At 42.1% G+C, this 17782-nt stretch overlaps 1 non-coding gene across 1 annotated transcript; it reads left to right on the forward strand.

The window, feature by feature from the left end:
- The first annotated feature begins 14831 nt into the window (after nt 1-14831).
- Nucleotides 14832-14939, forward strand: LOC120879153. Its single transcript, XR_005724721.1, has one exon. It is a non-coding gene; the product is annotated as a U6 spliceosomal RNA (small nuclear RNA).
- The last annotated feature ends 2843 nt before the right edge of the window (nt 14940-17782 follow it).

A 17782-nucleotide genomic window follows, 5' to 3' on the forward strand; every position in this document is an offset into this window, starting at 1 on the left:
AACGTTTTAGTGTTCCTAAGCTAAAACGGGCTTCCCTGGTGGTTCAGACGGTAAAGAATCCACCTGCACTGTGGTAGACCTGGGTTCGATTCCTGGGTTGAGAAGATCCCCTGAAGGAGGGCATGGCAATCCACTCCGGTATTCTTGCCTGGAGAATCCCCATGGACAGAGGAGCCTGGTGGGCTACGGTTCAGAGTCGCAAAGAGTCAGACATGACTGAGCAACTAAGCCCAAAGTGCCCAATTAGCATAGTTTAAGCATTTCTAATGACGCCACACATACACATACACACATGGGAAAAATGATTAATAAAAGCCAAAACATAATATTGAAAATGATATAGAATGATATATGGACAGCTAGAAGAAAACAGGCAGTGTCAGCAAACTCTTTCCTTATGTAAGAACTGAAAACTGAAGAAAATCTTGAAATAGATATAACAGTATCTTTTTCTAGGTTTGGGAGCCATTCATGAGACTATGTACAAAATAGCAATTTTACTTTTGAGGCGTTAGTGTTGAATGTAGATATGACTTGGTCAGGATCATTTTAACAGACACTGGGAGGGTGTTTTGTGATGCAATATGAAAATGGAAATTAGCTATTGTTTCCCCCTCAAAATTATTCCATCCACTAGATTAAATGGAGTGGATGTAGACATTCTTTATTAAAAGTTCTTTATGTAAAGAACTTCTTTACATAAAGCACATTCTTTATATAGAGTTATTAACTGCTCTGGATCATAAGGCAGGGAAGAAGAGTAAGATTTAAGTGAAGGAGCAATAATAATCTGGTTGTTGGGAATTCCTTGGCCATCCAGGGAAGAGGACTCTGCACTTTCACTGCCCAGGGTGCAGGGTTCAATTCCTAGTCGGGGCCCTAAGACTCCACAAGCCACGCTGTGCAGTCAAAATATAATAATTAGTTTCTGGTTGTTTTTAAAAGAGAGAAGTAAAGGTATGCATGTCAGCAGAACTGGATCCCACAGTTGGCTAATACCCTAGGTTAATTTTGAGAAATTAGAATCTCGAAATGAAGGGAGCATTTCTGCCAAAATTTAGAGAAGAAAAGAAGCAAAGCAGCATGATTTGAACTCAGAAATAAACTTCTTTAGGACTTCCCTGGTGGTCCTGTGGCTGACTCCACACTCCAATACAGGGGGCCCAGGTTTGATCCCTGGTCAGGAAACTAGATCCCACATGCCACAGCTAAGACCCAGTGCAGACAAATAAATAAATTAAATAAATAAAAAATAAATATATTTTTAAAAAGAAAAAAAGCATCTTTCACTTCAGTTCTAGGTTTGGGAGCCATTCAACCCTATTTTTCTCTATCTAAACAAGTGTTTATCAATCTGTTTACATTCTCAACTCTCATTTTAGTGGAGCTATTCTTTGTTGTGGAGGGGTATCCTGTGATTACAGGATGTTTAATAGCATCCCCACCCTCAAATATTAGATAGCAGTAGCACTCCCCAGTGGAAATAATTTAAAATGTTGTCAGGAGGACTACCCTGGTGGTCCAGTGGTTAAGACTTCATGCTTCCAAAGCAGAGGGCACAGGTTCAGTCTCTTGTGGGGAAATTAAGATCCTGCAAGCTGTGAGGCAAAAAAGAAGAAGAAGAAGAAAGTGATTCTCTCAACAAGGTCTCTCTTTGACTTATTTGACTGGTTTGAGACTTCGAGAGTGTGACTCTGAAGTACACTTCAAACCTTGGGAATTATCCTGCTTATAGTTATGATGATAAATCACCCTGATGTGTTATTCTCTCAAAAGCTTTAAATGCTTCTTCAAAGCCCCTGACCACCAGACAATCACCCTGCTACAGGAAGCTCAAAAAGGGAACAAAGAGAATGACTGGCTTAGACACTGTGAACTGGAAACATAACCTATGACCATCACAAGGGTTAAGCAAAAAGCCACAACCAATGGACACCACATCAAAGACCAATAAAGCTGAGAGGACTACGGAGCCCACCAAGTGGCAGCTGAGGGTGACACCAAGGCCTACATTTTTATCACATCTCTCAGACTGAGAGTTTGATCAAAAGGGGTGAATTGTTAAAAAGAAATACACAAATTCAAAATGGAGTCATTTGTGGTAAGCCCCACCTAGACTTAATACCCAATCTAACTGCAGTTTCCACCTCTCCCAGGAGTGGAGTTTTAAACCACTGGCATTTCCTGATTCTAGTCAGGAAATAATAAAACTCCTGCATTCTCTGCGCCCCCCACCACCACAAAAGAAGATGAGCTATCCTGAAGCTATCCTTTCTTTTCTTTTGCTAACAACCTTCGTGACCCATGCAGTTTTCTACCTATAAATACCTACCATCATCTTGAGCAACACCTCTGAATGCCTTTCTGCTTGCTAAATAGGATGCTGCCTCATTCTTGAATCAATTAATAAAGCCAATTTGCTTCTTTTTTTAATGGAAAAAAAAATGTTGCCAGACAGTTGAGAACAACTTGTTGTTTAGCCACTAAGTTGTGTCCAACTCTTTGCGACCCCACGGACTGTAGCCCACCAGGCTCCTCTGTCCATGGGATTTCTCAGGCAAGAATACTGGGGTGGGTTGCCATTTCCATCTCAAAGGGATCTTCCTGACCCAGGGATCAAATTCACATCTTCTGCATTGCAGGCAGATTCTTTACCACTGAGCCACCGGGGAAGTGGCAGGGAACAATTTACCTAGACTAACAACCAATAAGAAGTAAGATTCAGAACTATTAGGGAAAAAAAAATTTTCCTTCCACCCTTCTTTGGCTGGTCTGTAATTTAACTGACATAAGATAGATTAATATAAGAAAAAATGGAATTTTGTGCACTTGGGAGCCCCATAAAAAATAGGAGACCTCAAAGACAGTCAGGGAATTGAAGCTTGCATATTATCCTGAGCTAAGCAGTGGGGTGGGACCCAGGTTTCAAGTGTGAGAAAGGTAATTCACAGGCCAATAAAAAAAAAGATGCTTGGTAATTAGATGTCTCCCTTGCCATGCAGATAAGTATTTCTAATAAACAGTCATTTTCCAGTAATAAGAAATTCCCTGATGGTCCAGTGGTTAGGACCTGGTGCTCTCAGTGCCAGGGGCCTGGGTTTGATCCTTGGTCCAGGAACTAAGATCCCACCAGCTGTGAGGCCACAATAATAATAATAATAATGTCTGGTAACCGCTCTCTTTCTGGGCCAGGTCCCCATCTATATTCTTTTATGTAGTTAAGGGAGAAGTAAAAGTGTTTCCTGAGTTTGCTGCCTTCAGCTAAAAATTATCCACACAACAAAGTGGCATGTTTTAGAGTGACCTTTACTCGTCGCTTTCAGAATGATGACACAGAATGAGTCTGTTAGAATTGCTTTCTTTGGCAAAGTTTAAACAATGTTCCTCTTGTTAAAAGATAAAAAGTTTAAAAAGGGTGTTGAAAACTCTAAGAGTTTATTTGAGCAAAGATCCCTTTGAATCAGACAGCATCCAGTCTAGCAGATAGCAAGGAGCTCAGAGGAGCTGTCCAAAATTAAAAACTTTCATACGCAGAAGGGAATGGGAACAAGGAAGTTATATTAAGTTTAAAAAATGGGTTGGTGATTGCAAGTTATTTTCATTTTGGGGACAACAGGAGACATCTATAAGGCAGATTACCTAACTAGTGCTGATCAGGTGATTTCTAGTGGACCTGGTTTAAGATTCCATTTCTGGAGGAGTCGAAACTGTAATCAAATTTCAGCTTGGTGATGTGGGGTGTAGTATAAGCAGCTCTGTTTTGGGCCTGTTGTCTTATTTGGAAGATCCCCTGGAGAAGGGAATGGTGACCCAACCCAGCATTCTTGCCTGGAGAATTCCATGGACAGAGGAGCCTGGTGGGCTACAGTTCATGGTGTCTCATAGAGTCAGACATGACTGAGCACACACACACACACAAACTGTCGTTGTTGTTGTCGTTCAGTCACTCAGTCGTGTCTGACTCTTAGGGACCCCATGGACTGCAGCACGCAAGGCTTCCCTGTCCTTCACCATCTCCTGGAACTTGCTCAAACCTATGTCCATCAAGTCGGCGATGCCATCCAACCATCTCATCCTCTGCCATCCCCTTCTCCTCCTGTTTTCAATCTGTCCCAGCATCAAGGTTTTTTCCAATGAGTCTGCTCTTTGCATAAGGTGGCCAAAGTATTGGAGTTTCGGCTTCAGCATCAGTCTTTCCAAAGAATATTCAGCATTGATCTCCTTTAGGATTGACATACCAACTAACTACTCAAAAAGATTACATGACTCCTTAGAAATTAATCCTGATGCTGGGAAAGATTGAAGGCAGAAGGAGAAGGGGACAACAGACGATGAGATGGTTGGATGGCATCACCGACTCAATGGTCAGGAGTCTGAGTAAGCTCCGGGAACTGGTAATGGACAGGGAAGTCTGGTGTGCTGCAGTCCATGGGGTCGCAAAAAATCAGACACGACTGAGCAACTGAACTGAACTTAGGGTTAGGGTTACTTGCTGGTTAATTAAGAATTAACTATCCTATTATTCTGGGGTATTTCTAATTCATTTCAGTAAGCTTCACACATGCCATCTACTTCTACCAGGATTAAATCATGTGCTGCTGCAGCTGCTGACCTTCAACACCTCTCCAAAAAGGTGTTCAGGATGGAGAGCAAAAATAAGGCACTCTGTGCTCTGGGAAAAACTGGCAAAACAAGTCTTCAAATAGATAATTTCAGGAGCAAATTTTATAAGCTTAATTCTTGTATCTCCTCATATCTAGAACATAGAAAAAAATGACATTCTTATACACTGTAGGAGTGTCAATTCATATAAATTATATGGAGGAGGGACATCCCTGATGGTCTAGTAGTTAGGAATCTGCCTGCCAATGCAGGGGACCTGAGTTCAATCCCTGGTCCAAGAATTAAGATCCCACATGCTGCAGGGCAACTAAGCCCATGAGCCACAGCTACTAAAGCTGGCAAACCTTGAGCCTATGCTCCACCACAAGAGAAGCCACCACTATGAGAGGCCCATGCACAGTAAAGAAGAGTAGCCCCCACTTACTGCAACGAGAGAAAGCTCAAGCACAGCAAGGAAGACCTAGTGCAGCCAAAAAGAAATAAATTTTAAAAATTATTTGGAGGAAAACTTAGCAATACCTATTAAAAGATGAAAATTTGATCTGCCCTAGGAATGCATACTTTAGGAATTTATCTTAAAGAAATGTTCCCATATGAGCAAAAATACATGTGTATGAAGTTCACTGCAGCCTAGTTTATTTTAGGTTGTTTTTTTTTTCTTAAATTTTGGCAACACAGCACAGCACGTGAGATCTTAATTCCCCAACCAGTGATTGAACCACCCCCTGCAGTGGAAGCACAGAGTCTTAACCACTGGCTCACTAGGGAAATCCCACAGTAGCCTAATTTAGAAGAGCAACACTGAAGAGACCTAAATATCCTCTGAAGGAATTTAGGACTTGCCACCCCAAATATGCTGATGTATTGACTTATTTTGAGCTGAAAGTAAAGAATAGCAAATGTAGGGAAAGGCTTTCTCTGAACTCTCCTATCTGCCTAAAGACAGATCCTTCAAAAGGAACTCAATTGTCATAAGACCCCTCCCAACAATTTTTCCCCATCCTCCCATCCCCCCTTTCATCAACTGGGGGAGACTGGACTCTTCTCATGGGGAGGAGACTAGAAATTGATACCACACCCAGACAAACTTTGTCACAAACTGTTATACTTCCCATCTATCCTTCTTGGCACCCATTGCTCCATCATCACTAAAACTCACTTATTTTCCCCTAAAAGGCCAATATCTCTCATCTTCCCCAGTTAAAATGTTACATAAGCTCTCAAATCTCCTGGGCTTTTTTTCTTTTTTTAGATATTCACTTTTTCATTTTTCATGTGATGTCCCTGTGCATGTAATATTAAAAATTAATAAATTTGTAGGGACTTCCCTGGTAGTCCAGTGGTTAAGACTCCATGTTCCTAATGCAAGAGGCATGGATCCAATCTCTGGTTGAGGAACAAAGAACCCACATGTCACAGGGCTCAGCCTAAAAAATAAAAATAAATTGGTAGACATTTTCTCCTATCAATTTGCCCATTGTCAGTTTGTTTCACAGATCCAGCTATCAAATCTAGGAGGGTGGAGAGAAAGTCTTTCCTCCCCTGCACCATGAATATCCAGGTGGTTACACTAATCCCAGTACAGAGAATAAATTCCATAAAGCTGTTTTTTAAAAAAAGAAAGAAAGTAAATTTAAGGTAGTTAGTACTTCTTTCAGAGAAAGCAATGGCACCCCACTCCAGTACTCTTGGCTGGAAAATCCCATGGATGGAGGAGCCTGATAGGCTGCAGTCCATGGAGTCGCTAAGTCAGGCACAACTGAGCAACTTCACTTTCATGAATTAGAGAAGGAAATGGCAACCCACTCCAGTATTCTTGCCCGGAGAATCCCAGGGACAGAGGAGCCTGGTGGGCTGCCGTCTATGAGTTGAACAGGACTGAAGTGACTTAGCAGCAGCAGTACTTCTTTAAAAAAAAAAAAAAAAAAGTATTTATTTTTCACTGTGTCAGATCTTACTTGCAGCCTGGGGGCTCTCTAGTAGAGATGCACATGGGCTTAGTTGCCCTGAGGCATGTGGCATCTTAGTCCCCTGACCAGCAATTGAACCTGCGTCCCCTGCCCTGGAAGGTGGATTCTTAACCACTGGACCACCAGGGAAGTCCCTAGATCACCACTTCGAAAACAAGTTCCTAACTAAAAAGGAAAATGGTAACCACAGTTGCCTCTGGGAAAGAGTCTGGAGCATTGAGAGCTGGATGGGGGAGGAGATGTTGTACCTTTTGCTGTAAATTTTTTGTGCAATTTGGATTTTTTTTCACTTGAAACTTAAAAAAAAAAAGTTGAAAAAGTTTCAGTAAACTGGGTGTCTAACTACAAATTGGCACTTGCCAAGGGCCCTTGCCATCTATCTCTGTAAGGATTAAATCATGTGCTGCTGAAGATGCTGACCTTCAACACCCCCTGAAGGAGTTCAGGATGGAGAGCAGAAATGAGGTACCCTGTCCCGGGGGCAGGGGCGAGGTAACTGACAGGACAGGTTTTCTGATAGATATTTTCAGGGGCTGATTTTATGAGTCCAATTCTTGTATCTCAGCATATCTAGAAAAGCATGAAAATCCTTCATGGTGACAACTTTTTCTTGTGACTAGCAGAAAGCTTCACGAGACTAGAAAAACTATATGGAAAAATAGGTGCCTGGTTGCATGTATTCCCCTACACCAAAATCACATATATACTGACCTTCCCCCCTGCCTTTCTGGAGTAGTTTCTCAGAACTATCTGAAGGGCTCTCTCCTAGGTTGCAGTTCTCATTTTGCCCCCAAATAAAACTTAACTCTCAATTCTCACACGGTCCAATTTTTTTTTAAAGTCAACATGGCAAAGGCTGCAGCTGGATACAAGAGAGTAACAGGTAATCTAAACAGAGATATGCACGACACAGAGGAAGGGGTGCTGCATCTGGGCTCATCTTCCTTCCTTTTCTTTAACCCTGATCACAGCCCACCTTGCTCTTACCTCTGTGTCAGGGTCAGAGTATAACGGGAAATATTTACAAGGTAAAAAGGACTGAGGAGCAGGGGAAGGTAAGGCAATGCCCTGAAGGGCTGACTCTGAACTGAGAACATTCTGCTTCCAAATGTGCCTCCAAAACCACCTCTCATAAACATTTTCTAGGCCCTTGAATTTAAGTTTACTTGAAATTGCCCTGGGAAATTCCTAGATATTGAAGCACTGAAAGAAATTTCATTAAAACAGGCTAAAAATTCTTCTTTGTGCAAATGGAAAACTTTGCTCTCGCTGAACAGGTAATCAGCCATTATTCTCCAAAGAACCATTTCCTCTTTGTGAGAACAGAAGCCCATTTTGGAGACTTCATAAATGTAACTTATGAATGAGCCACCCTCAGAAAGACCAATAAAGATGGAAGCAGCGACCCAGGAAATAAGGGACTTGCACTAGAGGGAATTCCTTTAGTTCTGAGAAATGGTCTACACTGCCTTTTAGGCTGCAATTTTTTAAAAATACTTTTCTTTTATTTTGGAGTATAGTTGATTAACAATGAGGCTGCAATATTTTTTTATTTTTTCCAAACTTTAAATTTTTTATTTTGTATTGGGGTATAGCCCATTAACAGGGCTTTCCTGGTAGCTCAGCTGGTAAAGAATCTGTCTGCAATGCAGGAGACCCCGGTTTCCTGGGTTGGGAAGATTCCCTGGAGGAGGTCACGGCAACCCATTCCAGTATTCTTGCCTGCAGAATCCCCACTGACAGAGGAGCCTGGTGGGCCAAACATGGAGTCGTGTCTATGGGACACGACTGAGCGACTAAGCACAGCACAGCCAGTTAACAATGTTGTGACAGTTTCAAGTGAACAGCAAGGGGACTCAGAGGATACAAGAATTTTTAAATGGGCCAAGCAATTCCAAAACCCAAAATATTATTAGTGGCTTAATCATCAATAGAAAAATCAGGCTGATTTAAATTTGTGAAGGAAGAGATTGCTTTAGCAAGTTTGAACCACTCTCTTTGTTCAGATGAACCAGGATGCAAAGACTTAAAAATGAAGTCAGCTCTCGTGTTTTGTTTTGTTTTGTTTTTTGCAAACTATGAAAGCAACACAATACAGAATTGCAGCTATCATCATAGAAGAGATCTGGGACAATTTATTTCCTCTACGTTAAATGTGGATGGTAGTGGGTTTTAGTCTTTTTTTGAATCAGAGCTGGGTTTTTATTTTACTTTACTTAATTTTATTTATTTTTGGCCACATTGAGCTACATGCAGGATCTTAGTTCCCTGACCAGGGATCAAACTGACAGGCCCTGCAGTGGAAGCACAGATTCATAACCACTAGACCACCATGGAAGTCTCCAGAGCCGTTTTTTAGACTGATGAAAATGTAGATGGTTAAAAATTTGAGTCTAAGAGTTGGATGGCCTAAATTCAAATTCCTGTCCACCATTTGTTATCTTTGTACCTTACGCAACTGATTTAACCCTTCCATACCACAGTTGTCACCTCTATAGAATGGAAACAATAACAGTTTAATAGGGCTGTTGTGAGAACCAAATGAGATAATTCACCTACATCGTGTCCAGCATTGCCTGACACTTAAGAAGCACCAGATAAATGTTCCCTATGCCTACAATCATATGGACTCAAGAATCCAAAAATGCAGGGATTTCTGTCTTTAGGCAGGTCTGGATCCAGTGGCTCAAATGATACCCTTTTGTCACCTCTGCTTTCTCTATGTTGGCTCATTCTCAAGTAGTTTCTTCCCAACAAAAGTGTTCTCTCAGAAACTCGAAAGAGAACGTATGCCTCCCTAATATTCCCAGACATGAATCTCCTTGCCTGTATGCTGTATCCAGTGCTGAACCAATCACTGCACCCAAGGGAATGCAAAGCTGACTGGTCCAGCATCATTCCCACCTAAGTATGGACTTGGACAGAGCAGGTGGGAGGGCAGTGTTTCCCTGAGGAAAACCAGGATGTCATTGCTAAGGGAAGAGTGAATGGCAACTGGACAAAGAAAACAACAGATGGCCACCTGTCCCAGGTTTATCGCCTCTGTTTTAGGCAAACACCTCTTCAATTATTAGGGAAATTGAAGAGCTTCCATAATTTTCTTTGCTCCAGTGCTTAACTGCTCTATCAAGAAATTTCTTTTTATTTAACTTTATATCTTTAAATTAAAACTCATTTTATCTGTGACTTCAGAGTATTTAAAACAACAACAACAACTTGTTCTTACCACATTTGACTCTGTAGCGTTTGGTTTTTCTGGGTCTCAGTTCCTTTGTAAAAATGAAAGCATTGGCTGGGGTGATCTCTACATTCTCTTTTAAAAATCTGTGATTTCTGAGAACAATAGCAATGACTCCACAGAAAATTTGCTTGTTACTATTGCTCTATAAACCCTAGAAAAGTCTTCCTTTAATCTGGGTTTGTTCCTCAGATGCTATCTCTAAGCCACAGATACTGGAGTGTATTGATTTAGAGGGTAGACACTGAATTCAGGTCTAGTCCAAGACCTGCCTCTGACCATTACACCTGTGTGACTTTGGGCAAATTGTGTAACCTCTCTATTGCCTTTTCTGTAAATGTAATAAAAGACCCTGCCTCATAGGGCTGTGTGAGCATTACAGAATTCATACATGAAGTGTCTGATACTGTTATATTAGTAAAAGTGTTGGCCATTACTAAGCAAGCAACATCTCTCAGAATAAGAAGCACCTTACCTCTAGAGGAACAAGGATAAAAATCACAGATAAAAATTACATCACAAACCACATGTGCAAGAAGAAAATGAAGTGAAACATTTAAAGTGTTGAAAGAAAAAGACAATTATTGGTTGTATAGGCATACACCTTTATCAAAAATCCATAGAACTGCTTTAAAATGAGTGTAGCTTATTTTATGTAAATAATAACGCCTCCATAGAATTTTTAAAAGACTGTCTTAAACCAGTTAGCAACTGAGGATAGGGGGTGGTGTTAAAAAGCAAAGGGGGGTTGGTGGGAAGCCTTAAAGCATACTCCTTATCATTCTGGACTTAAAGGTTAAATGAGCAAGTCATGAGCACGTCATTGAGTAGCGTAAGAAAAATCTGAGCAAGGGAGGTCAGAGGATAACCACTCAGCAGTTCCTGGGAAGGTCTCTAGAGGATAAGACATTCAGGCTAAGGCTCAGAGAATAAATGAGAGCTAACAAATGGTTTCTTATTGCCATTTACACCATTGTCTTCAGCTACTGTCTTGTAACCCACTCAGCACGGTGGCATGAGGAGTCACCGCTTTCCTGAACAGCAATCTACTCTCTTCTATGAAGTCTTTAGCTGTGTTGAGGCTTCTGAAATTTCCCTGCTGGGTTCAGGCAGAGAAAAGACAACCAGATTGGGTGCTGCTGTGTAATTTTTTACTCTGCCTCATCTCAAATTTGTAATGTCTTTCCTTTTAAACTTGTGACAAAAAAAAAAAATGCCCAAAACAGAGTCAAATTTCAGTTGATACTATTTCACTACAATTTAGGTTTCTTTTTCAAAAAGAACAAAATAATATGCAGAAAATATTCAAGTATCAGAAAGACCCAGAGACCATTTTTCACTTTGGTCAAGTTTTCTGTCCAGGCATGAAATGTGTCCTATAATTGTTGCTATTTTCGAATTGCTGTGACTGAAAATTGGAAAAATAAAAGCAGAGTATTCATCTTTGTTTTGGAAAGCAATCTTTCTGGAAGACTGGCTTCATCTATCACCTCCAGTCTTTCTTCCCACTCACCTGTCTTGCTCAGTGGAGCCCAGTCCTCATCCCTCTTCCAGCCCCAGCAGGACCCACTACCTATAAAACTGTACAGAGTGGAGAAGGAAATGGCAACCCACTCCAGTATTCTTGCCTGGGAAATCCCATGGACAGATGAGCCTGGCGAGCTATAGTCCATGGAGTCGCAAAAGAGTCGGATACAACTTATCAATGAAACAACAACAAAACTGAGTTACTTGATATAACTTTTATCACAACCTTCTTAACAGTATTTTTTTTCTTTTGTAACATTTTTGGTTGGGTTGATACCTCTCAAATGTTTCCTTATTTGTTTTGAAGAAAAATCTTTAGAGCTATCACCTAGGAGATTAGTTAAGGCTGCAGATTAACTGGTCAACTGGTGTTTTTCCAATAGAAAATAAAGAAATCCATATTTGTACCATGTTCAGGAATAGAGATAATTACTTAAAATAGTTTAAAAAAACCTGTACAGCATTAGCTTCCAAGCATCTCATTACAAGACCCCTTCTGAGTCCCTGAAGGAGTAACAGCTTTAGGCCCCACACAGTCTTGATCTGCAATCTGGGAACAGCTGGAGATTTTTTTTTTGGTTGTGGGGGGCAGGCCACTAGGCATACGGGATCTTCCCCAACCAGGGATTGAACCCATGCCCCTTGTCTTGGAAGTAAGGCGTCCTGACCACCAGACCGCTAGGGCAGTCCCAGTTCAGGGGTGGGGGGTCTTTATAGCTGTGCTCCACAGCAGCTCTCCAAAGTGGGGGAGTTAGGAATGGGCTCCCTCAACCCTTTCTCTCCTTCCCTCTGAGTCAACTACTAAAGACCACTGTACTCATTAGCTTTAAACAAACCTTAATAATCTCTGAACACACAGTTTAAATAGTAAGCCTAATTAAACCCTTAACACACCACTTTTCATTTTGTGTGTTAATGGGAACACATACAGGAACTACTGAAATAATGACTCTCAATAGAAGAACAAAACTAGCATTTTTAGGTTCTAATTAAATTTTGCCTTCCAAATGTGATGTTTTTTGCTTTTCACTAAAAATAGTGAACTTTCAAACTGGAGAAGAGAATAATAAAATGCCCAAATAATTAAAAGGAAATAGACACAAGGGTGCCATCATTTCCTTTTGCACAGTTTCTCTCTCTTTCTTTTTGTTTTTGGCTAACCATGGCTTGCAGGATCTTAGTTCCCCAATCAGGGACTGAACCCTGGTCCTTGTCAGTGAAAGCACAAGTCTTAACCACTGGACCACTAGAGAATTCCCTATTTCACAGTTTCTGATACTTACAGCATATCTAGAGTTCCATGAGCCATGGGAAACCCAGCTCCACCAAGGAAACAAAGTAAGATAAAAATAAATAATAAATGTGAACATCTATTTACAAAAGCTAAATGTCTCTCTTAAATACCAGCTGATTATTATTATCTTTGCTGCTGTCATAATAATACTAGAGGTTGTCAAGAGAGTCTGCATGGACCACAGAACATTAAGTGCATAAAATTGAAACGTTTATCACTTTCAGTCCTTCCAGAGTTAGGAATAGCAGAAGTTCTTCAAAGCCTTTAAAAATCAAAACCAAAAATACTTCCCTGTGGAATGTATGGTTTTAAAAAAAAAAGCACTTGGAGCAGTAGAATTTCACCAGGACCTTGTATACCACACTCAGACAAAAATAAGCCTTTATTTTCTTCCAAAATGCTCTGCAAAATGCCTACAACTGCTTAGTTACTACGAAGGGAAGATGTTTCCTTCTATTTTGGTGGTCCTGCAGCTTTCTCTCCCTAATTAGAGCTTCCATATTGTCTGGCCATCTGCTTCTGGGTTCTGCCCAGGTTGTGGTAATGAAAGGGGTATTTTATGATCTCATCCTTTTAGTGGGAGGATGGATTCTGCATTAGTCTGGTCAGGATGAAAGACCTTTGGGGAAGACTCAAGGGCCTCCATGGTACTTGTTGCGTAAAAGCTAAACATTCCCCCCAGCTACAGAGGTTGTAGAAGTTCCTATTTGACCACCTCATAGCCAGCTAACAGGAAAATGCCATATGCAGAACAGTCTACCTTCTCTCAACTGTTGTTCTTATGTTGTCTCCTTCTACTTGATTTGCTACTTGACAGAAACATTTGTATTCTGGCACAGCAACCCACTCTAGTATTCTTGCCTGGAGAATCCTGTGGACAGAGGAGCCTGGCGGGCTACAGTCCATGAGGTTGCAAACAGCCAGACATGACTGAAGCAATTGAGCACGGCACAGCACGGCCACAGGTGGCTGCAAAGGATTTGAAATGTAGCTAGAACAAATGAATAGTCAAAGCTATGGTTTTTCCAGTAGTCATGTATGGATGTGAGAGCTGGACTATAAAGAAGGCTAAGAGCCGAGGAATTGATGCTTTTGAACTGTGCTGCTAGAGAAGACTCTTAAGTCCTTTGGACTGCAAGGAGATCAAACAGGACAATCCTTAAGGAAATCAACCCTGAATATTCATTGGAAAGACCGATGCTGAAGCTGAAGCTCCAATACTTTGGCCACCTGATTTGAAGAGCTGGCTTATTAGAAAAGATCCTGATGCTGGGAAAGATTGAAGGCAGGAGAAGAAGGGGATGACAGAGGATGAGATGGTTGGATAGCATCAGCAAATCAATGGACATGAGTTTGAACAAACTCAGGGAGATGGTGAAGAACAGGGAAGCCTGGTGTGTTGCAGTCCATGGTGTCGCAAAGAGTTGGATACGACTGAATGACTGAACAACAACACGTATTAGCTTCCCTCTCCCATGTTGAGTCATTTTGGCTGTTAGATACAACTCTGCTTGGGTAACCACTCTAGACTAACCCTTTGACTCCAGTGTCCGATTTTTCCACATTCAGTCAGACACTGGTATGTGGTTCACAAGAATGTGTGGGTGCGTGCTAAGTTTCTCCAGTCATGTCTGACCCTTTTCTCCATAGGACCTTAGCCCCCCAGGCTCCTCTGTCCATGGAATTCTCCAGGCAAGAATACTAGAGTGGACTGACATGCACTTCTCCAGGAGGTCTTCCCGACCCAGGGATCGAACCCTCATCTCTTCCGTCTCCTACCTTGGCAGCCAGGTTCTTTACCACTAGCATCACCAGGGAAGTCCTGTTCACAAGGCTAGCCTTCAACAGTTCATCTCATCCTGATGCAGGCATATTCCTCCTCCAATCAAGAAGTGAAGCCTACTTGTCCACCACTGAATCTGCAATGGCTTTCTGGCTCTGTTTGACCAACTAAGCATGGAAGAAGGGACGCTGTGCTGTTCTGGGTTTGGGCTTCCAGAGCCTGAAAGTGTTTGCTTTTGCTTATTTTATTTAGTTGCTTTTTGCTGTGTGGTTTGCAGGATTTTAGTTCCCTGACTGAAGACTGAACCCGGGCCTTGGCAGTGAAAGCACAGAGCCCTAAGCACTGGGTTACCAGGAAATTCCCATACTTTTGCTTTTTAAAAAAAATCTGGCTGTCATGCTCGATTCATTTGGCAGCACATATCCTAAAATTGGAACAATACAGAGATTAGCATGGCCCCTGCACAAGGATGACATGCAAATTTGTGAAGTGTTCCATATTAAAAAAAAAAGAAAAAAGCTGTCACAGAAAGAAGTCCAGGCTCTCCTACTCAAAAGAAAGGCCATGAAAGACAGACTCAGAAGAAGACATCATCCTCCAACTGAGTGGTGCCCTGCTGTAAGCCTCCTGATTCATATGGGTTTAGTCCGAGCAGGTATCACACTGGCGCTCTATGGAGAGCACAGAGTGGAATCTTAGATTTTTGAAATCGGAAGAAATTCCTGAAACCAAAAGAGCAAACACACTAAGCCACATGCATGAATGTTACTTGTATTTGTGCAGTAACTTTCACACAAGCTTCTTGGATCTCTGGCCCTCATCCCATCTCGTGCTTGGCTCCTCTGCCTATTTGGATTACAAGGGAGCTAGTAAGAAAGAATTTCAGTGTTTTTTTTTTTTTTTAATGGGAGGAATTATACTATATATTTTTTTTAATCAAAGAATTTGTTACACAGTGACCTCTACTGGGAAGAGTAAAGGTATCACCAGGGCTGACAAAAAGTAGTCAATTCAGTCTGCTTAGTCAAATAACTGGTTAATTTGGAAAGGCAATGCTGGTCAAATCTTTACTTAGTACTAAGGTCCAGTTGTGGGCTATCCCGGTGGCTCAGCGGTAAAGACCCTGCCTGCAATGCACGAGCCTTAGGGGATCCCTTAGGGATCAGAAAGGTCCCCTGGAAGAAAGCATGGCTACCCACTCCAGTATTCTTACCTGGAGAATCCCACAGACAGAGGACCCTGGTGGCTATAGCCTATGAGGTCACAAAGAGTCAGAGATGACTGAAGCAATTTAGCACACACATAAGGTCCATTATACTCTGAATTTTTTCTTTTTAAAAAGATTTTATGGGACTTCTCTGGTGGTCCAGTGGTTAAGAATCCGCCTGCCACTTGAGTGGCCCAAGGCACAACTACTGAGCCCACGCTGTTGAGCCCAAGGGTTGCAAGTACTGAAGCCTGGCATCCTAGGGCCTGTGCGCCACAGTGAAGAGCAGCAGTCTTCAGTGCTGTGCAGCCTTTTGAAAGGCTGCTGCTTCCAGTCATGTGTTATGCCAGGATTCACAACCTTCAGAGGAAAGTATTTTGATCCAGGGTCAGAGACAAGGCTTGACTACTTGGAGCTTTTTGCGTAGAAAAGTTGTATTCAAGTGTAATAGAGATAGGGAACACTTCTGACATAGACATCAGAAGGGAACAGAAAGAGTACCCCTTTGCTAGTTTTCAGCAAAGTGTTTTGCGTCTGTTGCTTGGGTTAGTCGCTCAGTCATGTCCAACTCTCTGCAACCCCACAGATTGTAGCCCACAAAGCTCCCCTGTCCACGGAATTCTCTAGGCAAGAATACTAGAGTGGGTTGCGATTTCCTTTTCCAAGGGATCTTCCCAACCCAGGGATCGAACCCTGTTCTCCTGCATTGCAGGCAGATTCTTTACCATTGGGGCCACAGGGAAGCTGTTAGAAAGCTATTAATCAGATAAGAGAGACATCTCAAGGCTAGAGGGAGTTTAGCCATCTCACTGGGCCCCTCTCCCACAATATACACTTTTGAGACAGGATGGCATGAGGTGTGTCATCCCCCTGGCCATAAAACAATTGAGAGGAATATTGGTTGTTGAGCCATTATCAGCCCAAGGTTTGAGAAAAAATTAATCTTAGGCAGAACCATTTTGAAGAAAGGAAAATTCCAAAGCAAATACATAGTTTCATTAATGTAAGAAAAATACATTGGTTAGCTCAAGGCAGAACCAGGTGTCATCAACAAAGAATCAAAAGAAGGCTCTTTTAACTTTGTGTAGAGTAGGGAAAAAACATTTGCCACTTGCAGTTTATTTTCTCCTGCCACTTGGGAACCTCTGGCCTTCCTGCCTGTTATCCTCTCACTTTCTCTAGTTTCTGAAAGCAGGGCGCTCTCTGCTTGCACAGTGGATTCTCTTGTTGCAGAGCACAGGTCTAGCTGCGTGGGCTTCAGGATTGCATTGCTGCACATGGGTTCAGTAGTTGTGGCACATTAGGCTTAGTTGGAGAAGGCAATGGCACCCCACTCCAGTACTCTTGACTGGAAAATCCCATGGACGGAGGAGCCTGGTGGGCTGCAGTCCATGGGGTCTCAAAGAATCGGACAGGACTGAGCGACTTCACTTTTCACTTTCGTGCATTGGAGACGGAAATGGCAACCCACTCCAGCGTTCTTGCCTGGAGAATCCCAGGGATGGGGGAGCCTGGTGGGCTGCCGTCTATGGGGTCACACAGACTCATACACGACTGAAGCGACTTAGCAGCAGCAGCAGCAGGCTTAGTCTCTGAGGCATGTGGGCTCTTCCTGAACCCATGTTCCCTGCACTGGCAGGCAAATTCTTAACTCCTGGAAAACCAAGGAAGTCCCTCAACAGGATCTTGACAATTTTATTTTATTTCATTTTTTAGTTTTTTTGGCTCTGCCATGTGCAGCTTGTGGAATTTTAGTTCCCCAACTAGGGATTGAACCCAGGCCCCCAGCTCTGAGAGTGCAGAGTGCTAACCACTGGACCACCAGGGAATTCCAGTTGACAATTTTAAACAATGGGAAGAGAAAAGATCAACTAGAAAATTATAGTGAGTATCCAAAAGTTTAAAAACTGAAGAGAAGTGACTAGTGAGATGTGAGGAAATTAAAAAAGGATGGATCCTACAAGTCAAATGAAGAAAATGTATCCAGGAAGAGGGTATGATCCACTGGATCAAGTGATACTGAGTTTACTATAACCCTTAAAGATCAAGTCCACATCCACATGTGTCTAACTCTCTGCTATCCTATGGACTGTAGCCCGCCAGGCTCCTCTCTCCATGGGATTCTCCAGGCAAGGATACT

Source organism: Oryx dammah, unplaced genomic scaffold (genome assembly GCF_014754425.2).
Source record: "Oryx dammah isolate SB20612 unplaced genomic scaffold, SCBI_Odam_1.1 HiC_scaffold_19, whole genome shotgun sequence".
NCBI classification, from domain to species: domain Eukaryota; kingdom Metazoa; phylum Chordata; class Mammalia; order Artiodactyla; family Bovidae; genus Oryx; species Oryx dammah.